Source organism: Daphnia pulicaria, chromosome 2 (assembly GCF_021234035.1).
Source record: "Daphnia pulicaria isolate SC F1-1A chromosome 2, SC_F0-13Bv2, whole genome shotgun sequence".
Taxonomy (NCBI): domain Eukaryota; kingdom Metazoa; phylum Arthropoda; class Branchiopoda; order Diplostraca; family Daphniidae; genus Daphnia; species Daphnia pulicaria.
Window position 1 is genome coordinate 6,128,032 of NC_060914.1, and position 26,197 is coordinate 6,154,228.

The following is a 26,197-nucleotide window of genomic DNA, read 5'->3' on the forward strand; positions in this document are numbered from 1 at the left end:
AAAACTGAATGTTTTGAGTTTATTTCTTTGTTGTAATTGTCACAACGTGCAAAATTCTTCTTTTGCTTCATTTCAAAAATGCATTTGTGATAAGGAACACGTGATTTTAAGAATTTAATCACGTGATTTTAAGAACCGCCCTTCCAAGATGGCAGGATGGTGCAATTTTTTTTGCAACGTTTCAGCGACAACCGATTTCGGGGTTTCTTTTCATAATATTTGCAGGGATTAAACAACGGCAAAATATATGTTAGACCCTCCCCATTTGAGAACGAGGAACTAGCAATTCCTTTCTTGTGCCGGCAAATCCGCAACTATTTTTCCTTCCGAACTGAAACAACACACACAATCATGTCAGCAAACTGAAGTGACTGAGCCAACCAAAACTGATTTGCTCGAGATGGGTAATGAGAGACACTTGCTTGAAGAGCTAAAGGAGCAAAACGCGACTGATGCCGGAGCAATCTCAAATTCCTCTTTCAGAAATGAAAAAAAAATTGTCCGTCAGTCTATTACTTAGACGGGTCAATTGCCTACTGCAAAATGATCAATTCAAGTACAATACCAGTCAAAATTTAGTTTGATAAGGTCAAGGTTATCTTTCGTCATCTGAAATATATCGGCGAAGAAGGAGTCAATTTGGGAGGAGTCAAGAAAGACTTCTTAATACAATTACTGGACAAGATCGAGTCGGGTTTTCATGAAATTAATGCATGGTTTATGAATCCCCTTTCTGACATTCCGGCCGATAGTGAGATGCTACCGAATACTCTATCAAGTGGCTCTTTGCTTACGGGCTTTTGTGGGGGTTTTGTGGTAAGTAAACAACATTGATGTTATGTAAATCCAGATAATCAACTTCCTCGTAGAGAATTAGGTTCAGGCAACTGGACCTCCTTTTATAATAAGGACATATCTGGTTGTAGCGTGACGGGTTTGGAGGCATCCAGCGTAATCAATGTCCGAGTAGGTTAACAGAATACCCATTCTAGAATTCCTGCTGAAGAAGTTCCCAATGTGGAAAGTGCCCTTGAGATAGGCAAGGATATTCTTCACAGCAGACCAGTGCAGCTGTTCAAAGAGCGTAATTAAAATCGGGGAGTGTTATTGGCAGCATACATTAAACTGCCGACAGCTCCTTAAATGGAAACGCTGATCTCGTGGCCACCAAAGACGCCAGAGCCGGAGTAAGTCGAATTCCCAGGTTAGCCGGAGTCAAACGAGGATAAAGTAAGCCTAGCAAGCGGAATTGAGTGATCATCCAGATTTTTTAACCACTTCTCTCTGGTTGTTGGGAGTCCGTATATGTTTGGCTTTTGACTCGCATCGACTAAATCAGGAGGGATTGAAATTTTAGATACTAATATCTTGTTGATTCTTTTGTTGATCTTGTGTAAGAAATGCACGAAAATAAATTGCGTCAGAGGCTTCTGTATTGTTCACAGGCATTCTACCAGGTTAACGTTGACGAGTAACACTTTCGAAGAATAACAAAATATCGAAAGGAAAGTAGAGCGTAGTCGAGAGAGAACCTTTTTCTTAGCGTGGTGGAAAAAAAAGAAGGGAGAGAGAGAAGAGAGGGCCAGGATAAACAGCAGTGAAGCACAGTGGTGACTGTAAACCAAAGGCCGATCATCATAGGAGATATAGAGGACCCATATAGCACAGTGTGGTCCATAGGACATTCAATGGATGTCCGTTATGGATGTCCCATGGACGGCTTCTTGCTCTACCTTTGACCGCCCCGTTTAGTACCCAAAAGTTATCTTAAAGACGGACGTTGCATTTTTAACCGTTTTGGATGTAAATAAGACGTGCTAGGGCTTTGAATTCTAACTTTCATTTAATATTAACGTGCATGTGCTTTCTAAATAATTTTTTAAATATCATATAAAAACCGAGAAACTGTATTTCTTACAATAAATACAAAGAGAATAAATTCAACACGAAAACCGCTCATTGCAATTTAGTTGTGTTAATTAAAAGAAACGACAATGAATAAAGAAATCGCCTAAATTCAAAACTAAAATAATGAAAATGTAATGTTCTGTGTTGATCGAGGAAACCACGGTTGATAGGGCTGATGTTTCAATTAGCGTTAGTCTTCTTATCCTTTGACTGGCGAAGCCAAGACATTGCTGCGTCAATGGCCTCTGTTTCTGTAATGGGTAATGTCTTACTAGAAGTAGCTGATTCTGGTATTATAAAAGTATATTTCTGGTATTAGTTTATGCGGAGAAAAGTAAAAAATTGTTATCTCGTACCTAGTATTATTTTTCCAAGAAGAGAGGATCCCAAGATGCAATTTCCTCGTCGCCCGTATCAGCTAAATTGCTTGCCGAACTCCTTATCCAGAACCTTTTTTAGGATTTTCCTCACTACACTTGCAAGACTTTTTCCTCCAATTACTGCAAGTTTCTCCTTCTAGCCAAAAAAAAATATAAGTAATGAGGAACACATTAATTCAATACAGTTTTCAGTACATATTATACTTACTAAAGATTTTCGAGCATGAAAAGGCTCGAGCTGGTCGTTCACTTCTTCAAATTCCAACATTGAAGTGAGTGGGAAGATTTAAAAATTAAAACCTTCTGGCTCTGGCTCATTATTTAAAATTTTCTTTTGAAGAGCCCACTCTATCGACTTCATTCGTTCAAATAATCCACTTGTTAACTTCTGATTATCCTGGATTCCAAAGTTTGCTTCGACTATGCCTCGATGAAAGAGCTGTGACGAAGTTTCTGAAAATAATAAAGAATGTTAGCATTGCCATTGCAGCGATAATTATTTTTTAAAATACCAGAAAGATAAACTACTATTATTTCGAAATTTAACGGTTCTGAGTGAGTTTTGAGGTCGAGAAACAGCAGACGCTTTGTTATTTTCGTACCGGGAATAATATGGCTCGGATCTCGGAGATGCGTTGCCATTGTCGTAAAGGGAATAATGGGGTTGGGATTCAGGAGCCGTCTTGTCATTGGCGAAACGAAAAAGCAGAAACAGATTGGATGATGGTAACAAAATCTTTCCTTTGTCTTAATTCAATTTCCCTAAAAAATTAAAACCGTGCCGTAAAAAGATTTATATTCCATTTGATACTAAAAATCTGAAGACAATTGCCCCACCTGCCATACTTGTTGATGGCAGCGCTAATTTTGCTTTAGTAACTGAATGATTGGTGTAACTTTCATGAAACGATTTGGTTTTTGATTTCTCAGGTTCCATAGCAGAAGTCCTAGTGTCCGTAGAGTCTTCTTCATCGCTTAATGATGGAACAGAGTAACCGTAATTTACTGGACGATGTCTAGTAGAAAAATGCACAGCTTGGCCTAAACAATATTAATTGTAAATTGATACATTTTGGGTAAAAAAAATAAATATTGATAGTGCTGGTATTTTTAATATTCACCTGAAAACGGTAATTGAATATTTTTTGAAATATTGCCGTCATCTTCAATTGTGTCAATGCTGTTGCTGGACGTATTAGGTTGCAAACTATGCTTTTCAGATCCATGTCTCGCATGATTAATTCTGGTGTTTGCTGGATTTTTACTGTTTGACTGGTTCCAATCAGTTTTCATTGACGGAAATTTGCCTTCATCTCCAAATTTCGGAACAGACTACCCGTAATTTACAGGACGATATCGGGTGGAAAAATGATGAGTTCGATCTGTACAAAATTACTGTAACAAATTTTTTTTTGAATCAATATTTCAATTATTTACCTGAAAACCGAAGTATGTCGCTGTCGTCTTTAAACGAGTCATTTGGCTTGCTATTTGTATCTCGCAAACCTGTTTGCTTTTCAGGGAAGCTTTTCACATTCTCATTTCTGGCTGGCTTCTTACTGTTTGATAGCAAACTTTTTGTTCTTTTGATGCAAGAACGTTGAGATTGTAGATTGCCTAAATTACGTTTATACAATATTAGTTTACGAAAATAAAATAAAAGTAAAGGACTGTAATCTGACTTGGTGAGGAAAGCTTGGAATTGGCTAATGCAATTGCTGGTGGTTTTGGCGGAACAGGAGAATTCGCCATTTCGTCTTCGCTGCCACTATCCAGGTATTGCCGAATTCTTTTAAAAGATGTTTTCTTTGAACGATGGAATGCCATGTTATCCTCTTCATTGTTATCTTCTCGGGATTTCTTTGACATTCGTGATTTCTGTTTTTTTCCTTTCATCTGCGTCGGTTGTACACAGATCATCCCTCTTAACTGCTTTATTGAGTTTTTTTCTTGCTTCATCGTAAGATGCTTAATGAATACAAGATTTAAACACGGGACAATGAAATAATTAAGGACTTACTCTCTCACCATATGTTTTGATTAATTTTGCAGGATATTTGACCCAACTTTAGTATCGCTGATGACATGTTTTTACATAAGTCGTAATATATTTTTCTTTGTTTTTCGGAGGAAATAAACAGTATTAACCATCAAACCAACTCTCACATATAACTTGTCAACATCATCAACATCTTGAGTGATTTCCTCGACAATTACAAATTTAGGCTAAAAAAGGTTTCAAAAAATTTACAAAATACTACATTAATTCATGCTTCTTAATCAGCTTTGCCTTACTTGGCGGTAGGGGCGGTCCTGAAGGGGGAGAACTTCTGGGAAATGCTTCCGGAGCTCGCCAAAGGAGCAGCGCTGTCGAATTCGTCGTCTGAGGAAGGGGAGAGGGCAAAATGTCGACTGCTGGACTTTACACAGAGTGGCCAATCTCCTTATCTCTGTACAATTCTAAAAAATCATTCATACCTTGGGCTTTAAATATCCAAAAATGTGGCGGATTCTATCGAGAGATAAAGTGATGATGCTTGGCTCCACCAAAAAGATAAAGAATAGTGGATCAGGTACACACCTTGATATTGCTCGAACACGTGAGTGGCGAAACTAACCACGACTTATTCACTAAAGTTTTAAAAAAAATAAAATGAATAACTGAATGCCTTTTGCAATAAAATTTGAAAAAAGCAATAAGGCCAAGTTAACCAAAAATTTTTAAATTAATACAATTGCCGAACACGAGGCAAGCACATGGCCACCACGTTTAACATGCTGGCGAAAAAAAGAGAATTTTGTATATTTACAATTATAAAGAATTCTACGTACCATGGACTCTTTGAAATATCGTAGAAAAAATCGCAGTGTAATTATCCAAGAAAAGCGTCACTTATTTGAAGAAAATTCACTTCAAAATCAACACAGAAAGTCTGAAAAATTTCACTAAAGATAGTATGTGACTGTACCGCACTCCCCACTCGAAGAAAAGACGACAAGTATCTGGGACAAGGGACGACAAGGGTCTGGATTTCGACGAAACATGCAGAAACATGTTGCCAAAAATTCGTATTAATTTTTTATTTTTTCCAAAATAGAAAAAAAATTGAATTATCTACATAAGAAATTGTTATTTAGTAAACTAATAAAAAACACTTGTTTATGAAAATGTAATCACTATTTTCCCTTTGTTTAATGAGTGACTACATAAAGTATCGATCAATATGATGGATCGATATCGAATGTTGGAATCAAACTGAATCGTTCAATGAGGGCATGCAATTGTTCTATGTCCAAAAACTGAATAGTGACAAGATAAAAAATCTATAGAAAGCAAATATTTCTTATAAATATTTATAGCAGAATATAATATTTATAATAAACGCTTTGCATCCCACAAAGTCTTTTCCAAGTCCTTTGTGGGATATTAATTGGATATAACCTTTCCATGTCGATTTCTCTCCCCATATCACAAATCCGACGGATGTCCAGTTTAAATCCGTTACGTATTGGGATACGATTGGGATGTGGGGACTTAAAATGAACGTCCTTTGAACATCCTGCGCTATATGGGGAGCCATCTAGTGGTCGAGTGAGGAGATCATTGAATATTTTCGACAGTCCTCCTCAAACATTACGATATTGAACACTAAAGATACTTTGAAAACGAAAAAAGATAATAGGAACCGCCACAACATTAACTGCTTCACGTAGATTAAAAAAAACGTGGATTAGGTAGGGGCTTCGTGAAGGAATCAGCCAACTGCTTCTCGAAACGGAACCTCGACTGCTTTCTCGACTTCTTCACTTTTTGTGTGGAAAGCCCCAGGTGTGACTGTGGATGGTAGACTCACTGGATTAGATTTGTCCATCTGATAACAGCGAAGTATTTTCTTGATGTAATCAGATTGAGAGAGGTAGAGCGTGCTTTCTTCTCGCTGATAATTTCGTCAATGGTTTCACTGCTGCTACTACAAATAAGGGCGTTGTATACCCAAATAATAACCATTGTGAACTCGTCTTCCTGATGACGCAGATAAGGACATGGATCAGATTCACTGGGTTTTAGTCCATCACGTTTGAGGAAATCGTCGAAATGATTATTCCACACACGTGGAGCCTGCTTTAGTCCATACAAGCACTTGTGTAGACGGCAAACTAGATCTTCATCTCCTGATTCAATATATCCCTTGGGCCGCTCCACTTTAGGCACATTAATATAGGCTTTAGACCCAAAAATATACAGATTAGACACATCAGGTTTGTTACCAAACCAGTTGTGATAGGGTGTGTTTGGTGCTGCTTTTGTGATGACACGATTCAGAGTATAGACTGTGCAAGAGATGGCCCTTCCCCCGAGATGGAGAGGAAGATGGTTGGCGTGAAGTAGACATCGGGCACCTTCGATGATGGTCCTATTTGCTCTTTCGGACACTCCATCTTACTCTGGCGTGTTTGGGGCTGAAGTTTCTGCTCCAATTCCTTTTTTGGACATCCATGTTCGGAAAGTTTGGCCAGTTAACTCTCCTCCATTGTCGGCTCGGAGCGTGAAAATCAGCTGACCAGTTTCAGTGTGTAGAAGATTAGTAAATTCTTTGCTGTTGCTTGTTTCTTGCTGCTGTATTGTAAATCCATTCACTGTCGCTGTGAATAAAACTTCACCATGATGGCCATGAACCTGAAGGCGAGAACCACCTATTCCATTAACGAACCATGTGTCGTCCTTTACTGGTATGAAGTTGTTGAAGAGAGCGCGTCGACCCGACATGTGCTGTGTTGCACCTGAGTCTGCATACCATTCTTCCAAGCAGTGGGCATTTAAGTAGGTAAGGACTGATAGAAAACTGGTATCGTTGTTGTTGTTTCTGTTCTGCTCCTTCTTATCAATGGCCGATTCTCCAGTGTCTTCTGAATTCTCCGCTTCATCTTAGATTCGATTACCACACACGGCAGCTTTGTGTGGCCCCAAACCGCAGTAGGTATAAAAATTTGGATTGTAAGGGTGTCGTCTGAATGAGCTGCGCCTGTTGAAACCACCTCTGCCTCGGAAGTCTCTCTTGTCAGGTGAATCCATTTGTTGACTTGAAGAGTGATAATGGACAAAAAATGGGACACCTTGAGCGTCTCTTTGACCTCTTTTGTATCACTTCGCCATGGTTTCTTCCTTCAGTAAACGTGACATTAGAAGTGCAATGGTCTTTTCTGCCGCTGGCACGCTATCCCAGGCAGTAATAAAAGCACGGTAGCTTGGAGGTAGAGTGCATAAGACTTTTGTCATGATCTGTATGTCGCTTACGGGCACTACACAATAAAAGCACGGTAGCTTGGAGGTAGAATGCATAAGACTTTTGTCATGAACTGTATGTCGCTTACGGGCGCTTCTACGTCGCTTAGTTGTGAAGCCATTGTCCCCACTTCTGTAATGTGAGTCAAACAAGGCTAGGAAGTTTATGTGATCACATATATTTTTTGAATATTTTGAAATATTTTTTTATCCAATCGAGCTAAAACTTTTTGTTCTCAACGTTTCGTCGATGGCGGAAGCGAAATCCGTTTTTTTTTCATATAAACACATATGACTTTAAAAATGGGTTTTTTGAAATATAAACACATTAAACCGTTTTTTGTGGTTTTCGAAAAAAATTCGGACAAAATTCGACACCAACAAAGAAAATCTCAACCACCCTAACAAATTTTTGAGTTCCAAAGTCTGACTTTGAACAAAACCCAGTTGTCTGGACTTGCGTTGACCAAATTCAATATTTCGTTTCAAAGTTAACCTTGACTTTGAAAAAACTCACAATTTGTCGCGACTTGCCTGGACCAAATTCACTTTTTTTAGTCCTGTTACAAGGTCGTTAGTTTGTTTTGCTCCAGTTCATATTTTTAGCTTAAAATTGCCCAAAGTAACTAAAACTAAGGCAAAACTAAATCGGGAATACATTTCTTAGTTTTGAAGTGAAGAGTTTCAGACTGATGGTTCGGTGCTACGTTGTATTCCGTGTGATTCGCCCGTGCAAACTAATCAGCGTTCACAAGTGACTCAACATCTTGCCACGAAAATGCACGCTAAAAACATTGAAATACAACAGAAACGCGCCCAACAGCTTTTCATCATGGCGTCTTTTATAAATCAAGGAAAACTTAGTCAACGTTCACTCGAAATGTGTGCAGCTTTTAACGCTGCAGACATTCCCTTGTCTAAGCTTGCAAATCCTGTTTTTCGTGCTTGGCTAGAGAGAGAAACAAATCATTCCGTCCTGCACGAATCTGCTCTGTGAAACAGTATCTCAATATTGTCTACGAAAACACCATGTCAGTCATTCGTGAAACTGTTAAGAATCGCCAAATCTGGATCAGCATTGACAAGACCATTGATGCAACTGGAAGAAAATTCCCCAATACTATCGTCGGAATTCTCCTGCCTGATAGACCCGATGAGAAATTTTTTGCTCTCCAGTGAAGAACTCTTAAAGTGTGACGCAGAATAAATAGCTCGTCTTTTCCACGATTCATTGAAACTGCTTGGCGAAGTCTTCAACTCGGATTCCGTCCTCTTGTTGTTGACTGACGGACTTGCCTACATGGTGAAAGCTGATAACTTAACTACATGGTTCACTGCAATAGTAATTAATTAAGTAAATTAATACTGTCCCCTTTTAATTTTAATTTAAGGGAAGGCATTGAAATTAATCTTTCGGAAAATGATTCACGTCACTTGTACTGCTCATGGACAGCATCTTGTGGCAGAAACTGTGCGGTCGTGTTATCCAAACATTGATGGACTTATTGTAAACGGAAAGAAAATATTCAGGAAATGCCCTGCCCGTGTGCAGATCTTTGAAAACGACGCAGACTGTTGCAGTCGTGAAATAGCACTGCCTCCAAAACCATGCACTACTCGTTTGGGTACTTGGTTAGAAGCTGTCCGCTGCTACACTATCAATCTGCCATTCTTTGCTAAAGTCGTCAATCACCTTGACGAAACCGACGCTGCTTCTATTAAAGCCTGTCAAAAGGTACTGGAAGAGTACGACGATCTGGAGGCCGATCTTATATATTTGGACTAAAATTTCGTGGGTTTGAAGTTCGCAATCAAAACCCTAGAAAAAGATGGTCTTCCTCTGATTGATGTTTTGAAATGCATTGACGATGCCAAATACAATCTTCCATTTGGAACTCCAGGATCTGCTGCAAGGAAAATCTACTCTAAGATGTTGTATGTACTGGAGAAAAACGAGGGTCTCAAGACTCTCCGGTCTGTTTCAACCGGAGATAAATGCTTACTACATTGGGGCTTGCAACACAAATCCCATTTTAAGGTGGTTCCACCATTTGTTGAGTTCCTGTTGTTCCAAGATGCCCAAGAATTCATACTTCTAGTCAAAATGATTGCTACTGTCAAGTTTCACAATGTGGGCCCTTTCTTTAAGACAATTTTCAACTGGGGTTAGATTGGCCATGCTGGTTAGATTGCAAGAATTCTCCCTGTGGATTTAAGAAAAATTATATAACAAATTTTACGTAGACTGGGCCCATAACCTGGCAATGTAAATAAGTTGTGTATTTTAACTGCCATACCGTAAACCTGGGTGGAATATAAGAGAGAGAAATCCACACTTTAGAGACTGCCAAAGAAAACCAACTCCAAACATTCCCTATCAGAACTTGTATAGAAAAAATTCTGATGTCTCTAATATACGTAATTCTCCTGGACATAAAATCCACCTTTCTTTATGGCGATTTGTGCAAGGAGATCTATCTGGAACAACTGGAAGAATACACTGAAGTAGGACAGGAGAATCTGGTTTGTCATCTAAACACGTTTCTATACGAACTGAAAAAGGCCTTTGCGTATTTGGAATACACTTCGATGTTTTAATCCAAAAATATAGACTCACATTCTCACATGCCTCTGCATTGAGAGGGAAAAATCCTTCTGCTGCTACAAGCCATTAACGTCCCTTATCAATAGAAACAAAATTGTGGGAAAAGACAACAGGGGAGTATACAACGTTGAGAAAGGGGAATCCCCTTGTCTTGGCTTGTTCCGGAACCCCCCGTACATAGATCACAATAAACAGTCGGAGTTTCGTGATAATCTATCCACGCAAATGAAAAAGAGTACAGAGTTGGAGAGCCGTTCGACGTTCAAGATTTCCAAAAACAATAATGATTTTTGGACGTTCTACCGGCTGTCGTGGAAATTAGGCAAATTCACTGGAGGAGGAAGTTTAAGAAAACAAACTAAAAATACAATAATAAACGAACTTACCCCCCCCCCCCTAGAGAAGGAAGACTACTCAGTGGCGTTACTATTTTAGCAATTTTCCCTTGAATTACGCAGCAGATTTAAAAACAGAGAGAGCTCCGCGTCCAGCACTAGCTCCACGCCCAGCACTAGCTCAAGATCAGCGCCAGAGCCAACACAAGCTCTACAGGAGCCTCAGGAGCAAGCAGCAGCAGCAGCAGCTCCAACCAAGCCGGCAGTCGGTACAGCCACTGAAAGTGACGACGAGTGGAGAATCCGGCCAAGCAGGCCAAATAAGGAGGAGGACGATTCTCTTCCATAAATGGCGAAGCCGCTACCTATACTTACCTATACTACCTATACCTTTCTTAGATGGCGAAGCCACTCGGGCTGGCCAAAAAAAAAAAACACGGTGGTTTGTCCTGGCACCCGTCTCGTTAAAAAATACCTTGATTGGGTTTACGTTTTTTAGGTTTTCTCTTTCAAATTGGTCAGCGGCCAGGGATTTAATGACCCGGGTTACTGCCCTAGATATGTCATATTAGCTATAAATCATATATGGAAAGTTGTTATCTGCTAGCTAATTTTTCACAACGATTTTTTTATCGAGGTTGATTCAAAAATTGCGTCCTCTAGGAGTGTTCAGCATATTTAGTTTGTCAAGAGAGATTTATCCTTGTCGCATAAATATCAAGAGGTCAATTTCGTCTGAAGTCGGAGAATCATACTCCTCAAAGTTAAACAGCTCGTTGTTAGACAACGGATTTCCTTGATGTCGCTATTCGGACAGAAAGTTTTTGTCGAGGTCGATTTTTTCAGCGACACCGTTTAGTCAGGCAAACTTAAACGCTGGGTGTGAGACGGCCGTTATAACATAATCGTCAGAATCCAAACAACATCCAAAACAGATCTCCAGTACTAGCTCAGACAATTTGGACTAAAGCATCATGATCGTTGGAAGGACAAGACCAAGAAAACAATTTTCCTTGCCTTGTCATACGTCAAGGTAAATTGCAATAAGCCCATAAGAGACTAATATTTTCTTAGTAAATTGCACTCATCGTCTTATTCTATTGGTGGGACCTGAAGCTTCTCACATAGTGTCCTAAGCTTGACGAGATCTACAGAAAGCAGCACTCTTAAAGAGTCCAAGAAAGAATTACAACGAGTGGCACAGAAATATTTATTGTTGTTTTTTTTTCTTAAAAAAGACAAAAACTTGCGTAGTAAATTTGATATTACAGTTAGTAGACAGAAGAGTTGATGCCGCATAAGACATTGTGTTTGGAAAATATATTATTACTGTTTTGGGACAACTTTTTGAATCTTGAAAAAATTCAGCATATATGTTTTAAAAGTGTAAAAGGGTCGACTAGAAAATTACAGGAAATAAAATTATATCTTTAATTTCTTGAATGGGAATTAATAAATATTTGTTATTATCTTTAATGAATCTATGATAGCATTAAGGGGAGGAAACGACGCAGATACCACATTCTAGCTACAATTGAAGAAAGTCCTTCTCCTGGTTTTTTTCAACTTATTGTAACAGCAAGGCTTACTAAAAAATGTACTGATAAAAAAATGTACTGATACTCATTTTTAATTTTGACGCCATCGTCACTGAGCCCAAAACACACATAACCGATGTAACTAGCCGACGTCATTAGCCATTACCTGTAATAATGAATGAAAGCAGTCATTTGTCCTATTTCGAAGAGATTTTTAATGTTTTAAATTGTTATGTTAAATTGTTTTTTAACACCGTGATAGTGTCCCCTGATGGGAAGGACAAAACTATAGATAGCTTCACCAACATATATGTCCTCGTTGAAAGTACAGAATTAACCAAAAGAACGGAAATTTGGGTTGGATTTGCAATCGTTTTAGTATTCTCATCTCTGAAATTAGTCATGTGCATATTATATGTAAAGGTACCTAAATGTATTTTAAAATTGTCATTACCATTTATGATGCCGGTGTTGTTTGAAGTGCTTCCTTCTTCTAATATTTAGATTGAAAATGGATATTTGTCCTGAAATCTAAATGCCTAAAATTTCGCACTTTACCTGCGCGCAATCCGTGATAATCAAATAACATGTACTCGACCTTGGGACGATTATGAAGTTTGAAAAAAAAATTAAACAGAAATCGTTTGTATACAATTGTGGTTCAATTCAATTCAAATTGACTCTCTACTAGAGAGTTTACCCAAATTACTTTGCACGTTACGGTATTTTGAATTTTAATAGATTCTTGAGGAAATTACAGAAACACTGGATGTTAATACTCTGAGAAAATGACGAGTTTGAGGAAGATGAATGTATTAAGCTACCGCCTAACTGCAGATGTGCTTGTCACATGCTTTGTCTCATTTTTACTACAGATGTCAAGAAAGCGTTTAAAAACAAACCCTTTCGAAATATCTATCAATCCACTCTAGAAAAACTACAAATTCTTTTCAATAAGCAAAGCCGTAGCGCTTAATTTTCCGAGAAAAATAGGAACATCTGGGTAGCAAATGTAAACTCTGGTCAAGTTTTGTTTTCTTTTTTTAATTGTTTGTTTTTCTTTTATTTTATCAGGTGTCTTGTTTGTTATTCCTAACGCGACCAGATGGAACGCTTTATTTGACTCAGTTCGACATGTTAAACAACTCATCGACTGTAACGAACAAAATGATCAAGAAAAAGTCAAGAAAGATACTAAAGCAAATGAGAATCTAAATAATCTATGTTCCAGCGAAAAGCTACCCAAGTTCAAGCCAGCCGAATTTAAATTTATTTCTGAGTTTGTTTCTGTGATGACTCCTATAGCTTATGCGCTTGATGTCTTGCAGGGAGACCAGGAAACAACGTCACAGCCGGGAATTTACTATCTACATTAGTCTTCATCAAAAGAAGCTTGCTTGAACTTAACATTTTTTTGACAAATTAAGCACAGTTAACCACTCATTAAGAGTCTTTTGAATAGCTTATCAACAAGGTTTGGTGAATTCTTTTCATACACTAAAAACTTACACTTACTTTTTACACTACTTACACTTAAAGTTGGCATCTGCTGTGCACCCACGATTCAAATTAGATTGGCTAGATGAATCAGACCCATCAGAGAAATCAATTAAAGAAGCAATCACAATTAAATTGCAGAATCAGATGGCACAGCTGGTGCCTGGTTCAATGTCGATGGCAAAGTGGGTATCACCTGATGAACCAAAAGATTTTTATTCTTCTCTGAAAAAAACACATATACCAGCTGTAGCAGATCCTATCAAGATTGAGTTGACAAGATTCTTCGAAGAAAACAATACCGGAAACCTTTAAGTTTTACATGGCGCTATCGCAACCAGCGATATTGCGGAGACTATCAATTTACAAGCCCGCTCTCTAGATAAAGCAATTGAAACTGTTCTTTTGTTCCATATCTGAAGGGACAAACAATTGTAATGATAGAACTTGATTGATTGATATAAGAATTAGTTTATTGCAAGTATGCACAATTGTAGAAAACAAAGAGGAAACTTTTGATTTAGGGATTTTCGGACTTACTGACTATACTGAAGAGACACCTTTTTTGGAATGCTACTGGCTGTTTGTGGTCTGCCTATGCACTGCAGTGTGTTGTTCTGGGTTGTGGGTTATATACCTTCTGTGAGCTTGTATTAGAGATAGGGTTTAGATTACACGGTGATGTAGTTAATGAAGCAAGAGAAAAGTTCTCTACAAAAGGTTAGATAAGGAAACATAAGAATACATATGGGTAAAAATAGATGTAAGTTACTGAGCTGACTCAGCGGAGACATTGTTCCAGATAACCAATTATAGATTGCTGATGGAAAGTACGCTGAAATTGTAGAATTGGAAAAGCGATTTGGAAAACAGATCAATAGTTGAATCCGTTAGAACAATTACCCATGAGGTAAGTTATTAAACCAAAGACTCTGTAAATTTCTAAATGATCGCTCCTAAACTGAGCGAAAAACGCAAATATTCTTTAAACCCTATCATGTAAATTCCAAATTATTTCCTCCATTTTTTCTAGTTCGGAGCATTTGGCGATAAGCTACGTTGAAACCTTAATCCTTTTTTAAATCCATGCTATTGTCAATGGCCACCAAGTTTTTTTTGGGAAGCATAAAAGGATGAGGTAAATCAAGCAAATGAAAGTAAAACTGAAGTTTTATAGCCATGCTTGGCACACAGTGGATTGGTGACGCCCATGGCATAATCATAATATTTTTAGGGCCAGAAGAAATAGTTTCAATGGCGGGAAGAAGACTTTCCTCATACCGTAGACCATCTTGATAGCGAGTAAAGGGTAAACGTTAGTAAGAAGCATAAATTTGAAAAGAATGTGTTTATGGGGAGGTAACGATGTGTGTGCAGTGGAGGCAGAGCGATAATCAAGCAGTATTTGAATACAACTAGGCAGTGGCTTAATTGTTTTTTACCTTCCAGCAAGCGCTGGGTGGACGACGCCGTGAAATTTTTTTAGCTTGTACGCTGTTGTTCCTTCGTCTCGATTTTTTCTCTTTTTATTGAATACAACTGTTTGACCATTCGTTGCCTACGTCAAAACAGGTCGCAGTTGATTCTCACCTACAATCCTCAATAACTCGTCGTATCTGGAATTTTCTTGCATGCCTTCAGAGGGTTTCTCTGGTGATTACACCAGCGAACGTTTCCCTCACGCGGTGACGCACATTTTTTCCACTAGTCACAAAACACTAGGGTACAATTTGTCGAAACTTATTGCTATTCCCGCATCCGGCCTCCACAGGGATTTTAAATTTCATTCATGGGTCGCCGGCAACGTCCCTCAATTCTTTCATTCTCAAACGATGGCGATGCCTACCCTACACTGACACATCACTCTCCATTTCTTTTCCCTTTAACTATTCCGTCCACATGCCATGTCGACTCTATTTAATTGAATTTCTAGTGAATCAACGACACGCGTTTTTATTTAGTCACGGCCCAAGTGTAACATCAGTTGCACCAGCACTTGGGATGCCAGATACAAGATCCCAATTAGATGGTGTCACTCACTTAATTCATTACGGACACCGATCTGCAGACTTCTTCGGGAATATAAGAAGAGCTCGTCACGCTTCTACGAGACCTCAACAGGTGTTTTGCTGAGTACAAGGTCTCAAAAAATTGATGCCGGCCAAACCCAGAGCCCACTCAGTTCATCAGAGATTTCCGTCGGCCTTCAAGCATCACCTATCTTTGTTCGGTTTGTGACCTCGGCCAGCAAGTAGGCAGTTTTAGTGCCCAAATTGCCACAACGTTGGGTTCATTATTTTCACTACAGCTTTTAAAAATATGTATCTCGTGGAATTGGTAATCAAAATAAGAAGAAATATTTTGTACCGCCTGAGCCCAATGTTCCCGTGGCCACCGCACCTAATGTCACTTTTACGATCCAACCTGACCTACATCCCTAGTGGTGTATGAATTCTTGCAAAAAGAGGTGGGGTTTATCCTCAACAACGTCGAGTTGAGTCCGTTGGATGAAAAATTTGTTCGGGTTCTTTCAAAATTTAAAAATTCCCGATTCATTTGCTTTTCAAAAGCTAGATACTTGTTACAATTAGAATGACTGGCAGAATTTGGGGGAATGTGGCAATGGCGCCAACTTTTTGAAGGGATTCAGAATTGTTAGCTCGTCATCAGTCATTAAAGTGTGTACCCATCATAAACGTCTGCTCACTAGACCACATTTGGGAACCCTATGCTTCTCCAAATATTTCCGGGCAGAGCGGCCAAAGATTTTTTAAAAGGCCTTCAAGCAAAGAGAGTCACCCTCATATGAATCATAAGAGAATCCCATGCCATCACCGTATAAGTCATGTTCAAAAGAATAAATGAGTTGGCTGCAGCTCTAGAATAAATAACCCCGGCGTAAGAGATCTATACGATCAACCATTAGAGAGGAATTCCCGATTAAATAATGTAATCTACCTCTCGCTCTCAGGCTGAATTGGAACACTTGACATGCACTCGCCATATGAGATAGCGAGGGTATATTACGCAGGTTTTCACGTGGTTGGATCACGCATTACCGGCCAATAGTAAAGGAAACCACCAAGACCCTGCTCAGCATGCACAAGGGAGCGTAAAAATGCACCAGCAAAGAGCACGATTATCAATTTTTTACACATGGACGTCGAAATTCAAATGCAACATCCACTCGTGACTAGAAACATATCTAGTCTTTCTCGTCTGATCGTTTGTGCTGTGCGTAAGTTTGAGTGTCGACATTTATTTTTTATGCCCAATGTTCAGAGATTTCATTGATTGGATCTTTTTAAGCAAGTCAGTCATAATAAACGAAGTTAATTGATAAAATACTATATAATCCAATTGAACTACGTAATCAACACGTAATACATACATACTACATAGAAGTAATTATGTGTTTTCTTCATGACAACCAACATTAAATATAGTTTTATCAATATTTAATCAACATAAAAACGAACGAAATGTTTATAACAAAACAAAATTAAATGAAACATCTGACAACAATAATATAATACTGAATGGTTAGCCACTATGTTGGGGTGACTGTTCCATCGCGTTGCAAGATGTTGTCTCTTCTTCAAATATTACAAATCCGCACGCTTCTGTCGTCAGTTGGTAGCAAAAGTTGATGGAGATCCCCGCAAATGGTATGCCCACAACATCACCGCAACGATACGGGATTTAAATATTACCGAACCACTAAAGCTTTTAGGATGTTCAAGAAAATTTAAAACAGGATACACAAAGTGCCACTAACTTTACTCCTTGCGCTGGATTTAGCACTTCGCCTACTAATGGTAATTTTTGTTTTATTTGTTTTATTTTAACTTTATTTTGTCAATTTGCATTTTCTTATTACCAGTATTAAAGATGACAATGTAGAAATAGATGTTAAAATCTTTGAATCTCACAAATTCAATACTAAGGGCTTTGGTCCCTTCTTTGGACTTCGTTGGCAACAATAGAACCAAGAATATGGGGTAGGCCAATTTTTTTCAACACCACAGAAAAGAATCTGAATCTTCCGTTGAAGCTGGTCGACAATATTAGCGCGCTTGAAAATGCTTCAATTGACATTGATCTGTCAGTTAGCCTCGAAAAGTTTAAAAATGAAAAATATTTTTGGAAAAATTTAAAAAGTCACTCGAAATCCTATTTCTCTCTGAATTTCTGCTGTATTAATCGATGGTTATGATGATAAGAAGTACTTTTATTCAGACAGAAGCTGTTTTGGTGGCAAAAGCCGTTTCTAAGTTTTTGCAGTGGGTCTTCGTTCAATTGCATCAAAACTTGAAAATTTAAAGACTGAAAATGAAGTTTAAACTATAAATAACCCGAAAGATTCGGATTCCCACATTGCCCGAATCACATATCCCTTGCCCAAAAATTGCTTATGACATTGAGGCAATAATTGAGAAGCTTATGCATTCTCCGAACTCTGCCATGTTACCATCCAAAGATTCTACCGCCAAAGAAGGGTTGCAATCGTAATTCGATTGACGAAATTCCTTAAGGGTCATACGTTGATTTTACCGGTTCAAATAACTTCATCTCCAATACGGGTGGAAAAATAGATGATTGAAGTATTTTTTTATTAGTCGAGCTTAAAAATTCGAATGAAGTCAAACAGGACAAAAGACGAAAAGAAGTTGACTTTTTTTTAGAATAGTTAGTTCAATTGTCTCTTTTCTTGTTTATTTTGACCATAAACATGTTTGCAGCCATGATTATTTTTAATTTCATTAAAGTGATTTGTACTACAGCTCCCAGTAACGTGAGGCGTTGCTAGTACATCATGACCAAAGCTCTTAATGGCCTATCGACTAGTCGTTCCGGAAAGAAGTAAGAGACCTCCCCTTTAGTGGGTCTCCCTTTCTACCCTCAACCCTCTAAATGTTGTCATGCAAACCACAATATAGGTAAGGGTAAGGTAAGTAAGAGGTAAGGTAAGTAAGAGGTATTTCCTAAAAGGAACAGCTCTCTTAAGACTAGGGAGCTATTCTGTCCCATTTTTAGGCATTTTTACACCGTTTGGAATTTGATTGTCTTTCCTAATAACAAATCAAAATTCAAAGTATGAAAAAAATGCGTATTCAACCACTTGCAAAACAAACCTGTTTTTTGGACCGCTGGCCCCGCCCCCCGAAAAAATGAATTTCAAAGATTACGAGCTCAAAAAAACAAATTAGTTCCAAAGAGAATATTAAAACCCACTTCAAAAGTTGGTGGTTCGTTATTAATTACATTTACCTTTTTTACTTGTTGACCGCTGAAAAAAAAGTTAAAATTCGTGGCCTGCGGCTCAGCAAACACAGTGCGCATTAGATTCATAAAGACTTTATTAGCAAAAAAAAAGGTTTACCAGGTAATTTAATTTAGTGTACCTATTACTCGAAATGATATAAAAACAAGCAATTCGAAAAAGGGAAGAAAACCAAGAAAATGAAGAAGAAACAGTAGGAAAAAAGGGGCATTACTTTCTTCTTTCCCCTGTTCTTCCTTCGGCCCGATTGCATGTTGTTTTTTTAATCTCACGTCTTCTAAGTTCACTAAAATTTGCGATAGACTATCAAACATGATGGGTAAGCCGTTTTAGAATTGATGAGGCTAATAATATCTTTAATCATTATTTAGTTATAATACTAATAATAAAAAAATAAATAAATACACCGCTGAAATCAACGTACAATATTTTATCGTACTATGTGTATATCACCTAAAATTCATTTTAAACTACCCTTTCGGACAGATATTTGAGTTGAGATGTTGCAGAAAGTAACGCAAATACTAAAATATGAGACATCTTGAAAATTGGGCCTCATTGCTCGACCAAGACGAAGTATGTTTTATAATTACCAAGACGATAAATGTCGGGGGCCAATTTTCATTATATTGTTGCCAATTTTTTGCTTTTTATAATTAAATTTTGATCAAATGAAAATGTCTCATTCATTCATGCGCCTTATATTTTTTTCATGCAAAAGGCTAGTTTAAATTGTTACAACTAGTACAACTGGTGAAATGGACACTAGATTGAGGCTCAAATGGAACGTTAGTTCCATACCTATTTAACAATTAAGTTTTTCTTTCATTTCTAGATCCGCCTTGAGTTCAATACAATTATTTTTTAAACAATTCAACGAGTTTTAAAACAATGTTTTTGCGTTGTGGTAGGACAATGAGTTCATTTATTATTTACAATTTTTTTAACACAACTTTAGCGTTAATGTTAGCCCTAAAGATACATAGGGTAATGTCTCTAAATCTGGACAGGCCTAAACGCTACAAATTTTGGACAACTTAAGAAATTTTGGATTAAAAGTTCAATACGATAAGCAAATATTGCGAAAACTATACCATTATAAAGAATTTTTGCCATTCTATCTGGGTTTGCAAAAGTTTTACTCTTAATGCCTGAAATGTCAGGAAATTATTAAATGAAAATTGCTGAAAAGGACTTAGAAAACACGAAGTTTCTTGGCCTCCTAAATCGAGCTAGAATAAGAATTTTGTTCATTCTTCAAATTTAAGTACATACAACTGCGTTAAAACTGCAAATTCATGGAAGAAATATAAGTAGAAGCTTGCTGGCGATAACTCCCATTACACAAAAGCTGGACACCCCCCTTTCTAAATCTGGACAACTTTAGAAGCCAAAGGGTGTCGCTAATTAGGGTGTACTCCTTATTTCATTGTTCTTTTTAATTTCAGCTTCTTAAAATCTAAAAGCAATTATGTTTATACTGATCTCATTCGTATCTTATTAATAACGTATACATTCAATTCAATTCAATTTTTTCAATTTTGCTTTATTTTGGCATTGCATTTAAATAATTTCCTGCCCAAGCGATCTACCATGGTTCTGTGGTAAGGTTCTTTCCTGGTTCAAATCCAAATCTCAACATGAATTTTTTCACGAAAATAATTTGGAAATTGCGTAAGGGTGTTCAGAATTTATAACACGCTAGGGATAGCAAGGAAATTTATTCTTTTTTAAACTTTGATCATTAACCAAAATATATAGAAATAGACATCTATGCTCCATCTTTATATGATTATATCTATCGTAACCGTATCGGAAAAGCGTCCACCTAGTGAGTGGTCTGAAACCGGGGCAGAGGTTCAAATTCTGTTTGCTCCAAGAATTTTTTTTAAATAAATAATTTGGGCATTGCCTAGGGCTGTCCAGAATTTATAACACGTTAGAGATGGCTTGGAAATTTAATAATTGAGAAACTTTCATCATTTTTCAAATTATATCAACATCTGCCTATAGAATGCAACAGTGATGTAGCTTAAATGGAACAGGGCTGTCCTGACAATAATTTGATTTTATTAGTATTTAGGTTCGAATCCAGATTTCGTCAAATTTGGACTGAAAATTATAGTTTGGGTAAGCCTAAAGAATAATGACGACCAATATGTTCTGCATAGACCATAAAATGATCTTAAATCCCTTACATAACTTAAAAAGCAATTTTGCAAGATGAATAGGTTCTTATTATAATGGGGCCATGTTTTGCGTTTGTTATCGCAGTCGAATTCATTCAAAAAAGACTAGTTTTATTTAGTTATGATTCCTGCTCATAGATAGCGCTAGTGGCTGTCCAGAATTTTTACAAGCTGTCCAAGATTTTTTACGGTTGTCCAACTTTAGGAAGACGTTTGGCCTATCTCATTATACGCAAAAATGACATAGCCACAAAAGTGTCCAGAATTAGTAACAGTACCCTAACCAAGGAAAAACGTATTCAGTTACTTTCAAAATCTAGTATTTCTTGTGTATGAGTAACCCGGCCCCCTTAGGTTGGTAAATTGGCCACCATTCGGTACTGGATTATCCGATACTTGTTTTTTTTTTCTGGACGCAGTTAAACGATTCTTCTGTTGGGGGTGGAACCATCTTTTCGGCGAGAAACTGTCTCTGCGTTTCCAAGGGCACTTCCAGTTTGTCAGTGTTTCCTTCCATGAAGGCGAGCTGGATGGAAGCCAATTCCTCTGCAACCTCCGTTTGCAAGTTCGTAAACTCCCAAGCTGAAAAATTAACGCCCAAACAAAAAAATTTCGATATTATAATTTCACCGAAATATTGAAAGCAACGGGCAGACACCAGATAAAACACAAACTACACGCCGAGTACTGAAAAAAATTACTGTACCCTGTCTTGCTTCCGTTCCCGAAGAACCTTTAGTAACGTTCGTGAAAGAGAGCCGCAATTCACTTTGAGCCCCTTTTCGCGTACCAGTTTCTCCTTGCCAGACTTTTCCCCACACAATTTCATTCAAAAAAAATTAACTACTGTACGAGAAAAAGACATTCTCGGCCGTTGAAGCCAAAAAAATGAAATAATTAAAAAAACAAAAACAAAAAAAAACACACAAGATAACATGTAAATCTCACGATAAGGAGCTTTATGCCGTAGTAGAGAATAAGAGCGCCGCAGTCCTGGGAACCAGGCAGTTGGCGGGGAACCGCAACTTGATTAACGAGAACATCAACGAACCCCAGTGGCATGTCTTTGCTGCCATCCTTGGTACGCAATTCATCTTCGTTGTACTCTATAACACGGTCAATCACTGATTTGTACGACACTTCATGACCGATTAGAGAGTCGTACACGTTTAGCATGATCCTAGACAGGGAGAGAAAGAAAATGAGTAAGAAGTACTAGTGTAACATGAAAATTACTGGTACCGCTTCCTGTCCTTTGGAAACGTGCAACAGCAACCAGTGATTTCCAATGCAGACGGGAATCAAGACGTTGGTGTAGTTTGCCAACAACTTACAACGGGCTCGAGTTTGCGGTAGCATGCACAAGCCGATTTTTTCCCCATCGCTACTGTAAACTGCTGTAAACTACTGTTACTACTGTTTTTTTTGTAATGTATGGCAAATTTCACTTATCGTTTGGTTTTTGTCAACTATGAACAAAGTGAAAAAGTTTAAGGCGTTATTTTTGTAGAATCATGGCCTATGCAACAATGCGCTGCTTACGTCACGATCGGTTACCATCGATTGCTTTCAGTCCCATGTAATCTAACTTTCCCATTTCACTTATTACTTTCTTTACGGCCTAGTATTAGGCGTGCAGGCCTTTGGTTTTTGTTATTTTTTTCTCTTCTAGCAGCCGAATCAATCGTTTGGTTCTGGGCAAGAGAACTAAACCAGCGTTTTATTTCTTACTGAATATTATTAGGTGCTTTTCGTTACCCATCAATGTCAAGCAGCGACTCGGAAGATTCGTTGGATTTTTTATGGATCCCATGGATGATTGGTCCGTGTAGACACCCTCGCCCATGTCGTCTAAAGAGCACCACACCACGGTTCTTACACGGTGAATTACGCAACGCAACAAATTGCCACCTTTTCTCCAAAGTTATACATAGCCCGTGACCATTTGCTCTATGCTCGCCTCTAAATTGAAGGCGACAGACAGTAGCTTCTTCCCTTTCAAGTAGTTTGGGAGTTGTTGTTGAATTGTTTGGACAACCTGTTTGTTCGATTACAGTTAACAAGACGAAAACGGGCCATTGCTTGTGGTTTTTTCCATTTCTTTTTATGTATCGAAGGGGGGGGGGAATTTGTGGGTAACGGTGTAATATCTACTCAACGCTGCCAACGTACAACAAATTGACAAAAAAACGCGTGAGGCACACTACTTGTTCGAAGCAGTTATTCGAAATGCTATAATTTACTGAAGCCCAAATCATTCATTTGGTAGCGTTACTTTAGCGATGACAGTGGAACACATGTCATTTCGCGGAAATTATTGTTTAAGTTTAACACCTGGAGCTTGGCTGATAGTGTCTTTATCAACACTCAACCACTTAAAAAAGGCCAAACTCGTTTACGTCGAACATCAAGTGAGAGTCTTTGACAAAAAAAATTTGCCAACGTTGACAAATTCAGGTCAAAGCACTTGTGTGGTAATTCGATCATTTATTTTTGTCTTCCTACATCTTTGAGCGGGAAGGGGCGTTTATCCATAGATTCCTACAGACAATGGTTTTTGAGCAAAGACTGAAGTTTTAAGAGTTACTTCCCCATTTCGACGTATAAGCATGATAGCCAATGTTATACTCAGAGTGATTCTTTATTATCCCAACTGCTGCATTGCCACTAATAATCAACCAAGTGGAATCTGCAGCCTCTGCTACGACCCCACTTGGTCTACTGTTGAGCATATAAATGCAGTGATAATCTTTTCTTCTCTGCTTAAATAGAGCCACCCACCCATGAAAAACCCACCCACAAAATGGTGCAGTGTTTCCGTAAGAAACTCACCACTTTACTTTAAGCATGTCAAGCATGACCCATCACGTACTGCTCAAAGTACTAAGAAAACGACATACAATTACTAGACATTGAGATTACCAGTATCGACCAGAAATGGAGCATGGGATTAACCTTTCAACATATCCGACAACCGCGCCTACTTTGATGACCCAATAGTAACGAGGCGCCATGCATAAATAACATAGGCGCACGCCTCGGTTTCTCATTCGTCAGAAGTCACCCATACCGCATCGCACGCTTCCGAGTCACGGGCGTCACTACTTGCGCTACAGCCGTGCAGAGCAACCAACCCCCGCAACAGGCAAAGTAGTGAAACACCTTCGACCACAGTTTTTTTCGCAACTCTTTTTCCTCTTCGTTCATTCCTTTGGCTGTACCCTGGCACGTGGTCATGTCCTCGTCGACGGTGAGCAATCCTTCTTCCTCGGCGCATTCCACGGGCGGCAGCAGCACGCCTTGGGTTTGGGTAGTGTGGAACGATCCTCAATGGAAAATCGCAATTCCCCTGTGATCTGTGTTTGGCCTTTAAAGGCTACGTTATCGGTGCACGTTTGTCTGTTGCTTACATTTCCTTCCCCATCCATGCAATCCAGGTCCGTGGAGATGGGAAACGTAGCCACAGTTGGGCGGGCTCTTTCGTGCACGGTGATAATTCCCCCCACACTTGTGGGGCAGTCTCTTATTCGACGAATCAGCCGAGAGCATTGTACACTTTGGAGTTCGTTAGGATTTGAGCAAACTGTGTTGCTAAACAACTCTGGGAACGATACTTTTGTCGACGGCAAGCGAGTTGAATACCATCGCAGGCTTCACGTGCAACACGGCAGCGTGATTGCTTTGTGTTCCGTCAACAGCCAAGCTAGTTTCACGTATTACGACAACTACCTAAGTCATTTCGACTACCACTTTGAACTCACCAACAGGTATCTCGTCATGAGTGTTTTAGCTAGCGGGTAAGTGTAGTTGTAACTGATGTCGTTGCTTTGTACGCTTGTAACTAATTCATTTATTAGTCTTCGACAATATGACGTCACAGGACTTACGGCGATGTGTGTCGTGCCATCGCAAAGCAAAACAACGCCATTGTAGCCGTGAAAACTGTCCGTTGCAGTAACCGAAGGGCGCTTCATTTCGGGGTGACTGTGAACACATGCTAGGACAAAGCACTTGAAAACGAAATCGACATGCTGACGGAACTGGAGCACCCATGCGTTGCTAAGGTTGACTAGTGTGGTTTTCAGATGTTAGTGGCAACCGTTGTAGTCAAATATTTTTTTATTATTATTCTTGACACGCGAGGGAAAGCACAATTTGAACCGCTGCATAAAATCCTACTGTTAGAAACTGGCATTGCAATGTGAGCGATGTTTTAAACCTCGACGCTGTTGTGCTGTTTGGCAGATGTTGGACTCTTCGGTGGACAGGACAACAAATTCCACGTTTCTCGTGAAGGAGCTCGCCTGCGGCGGCGACCTGCAGAAGAAATTGTTCGCCGTCGTAAGTAAGTACTTTTTCATTCAAATGGTTTTGGCCATTAAGTATTGTCACGCCCGCTCGCCGCCAATTGCTCACCGCGGCCTGAATCCCGCCAACGTGTTGCTTACGGACTCTAGCGATTTTGCGGGAGTAAAGGTAAGTTCACCACATGTGTTACATAACCGTTTTTTTTTCGTCTGTGTTGCCCTTTCCTTCGGAAAAGGGATAAACCAATTGCAATGTGTTTGGCTGATCCTCGACGGCTGTCTTGGTGTTGGTGCTCGTGCTTGCTGTTCGCTGCTCTGATTTGTTCTTTTTTAGACGCAGATAACCGACTTTGGGCTACCGAAGCACATGTCGTGTCCCTCGTCGCTAACAACCTTTTGCAAAACCGAGTTGTTCATCGCCCCGGAAGTGAGACGCCAGCTGGACGACGAGGGCGCCGATCCCTACACGCCGGCGGTGGACGTTTGTAGCTTGGGAGTCGTCTTGCACTACATGCTGTTTGGGCGGCAACCCGCGTGCGCCCGCGCCAATCACACCGGCCTGTCGACCTCCACAGAGCGTACATACAGAGTTTTCTAAGCCGGTTTTGTTTTGTTTTTTGGGGGGTTAGGGGGCCATAACGATTGGTCACCAGCCCGGCCGCGTCCAGCCCAGAATTAATGTTTTCGTTTTTTTTTTCTTCATTTCTTTGTTCTCTCAAATGTCCTCGCCGTTTCGGACTGTGGACGTCCAATAGTCAGCGGTTCGTCCAACGCGCACGGCAAGACTGTGAGCGAGCCGGCCCGCTACTTGATCGACGGCATGCTGACGTCCGACGTCGGGCAGCGCCACAGCGTCGAAGAGATAACCGG

The 26,197-nt window shown here is 39.1% G+C and overlaps 1 long non-coding RNA gene across 1 annotated transcript; it reads right to left on the reverse strand.

The window, feature by feature from the left end:
* Nucleotides 1-1,891: 1,891 nt before the first annotated feature.
* Nucleotides 1,892-2,747, reverse strand: LOC124326022. The gene is made up of 3 exons (XR_006915506.1): nucleotides 2,497-2,747; nucleotides 2,265-2,424; nucleotides 1,892-2,195 (listed from the first exon to the last, which is right to left on the reverse strand). It is a non-coding gene; the product is annotated as an uncharacterized LOC124326022 (long non-coding RNA).
* Between the last annotated feature and the right edge of the window lie 23,450 nt (nucleotides 2,748-26,197).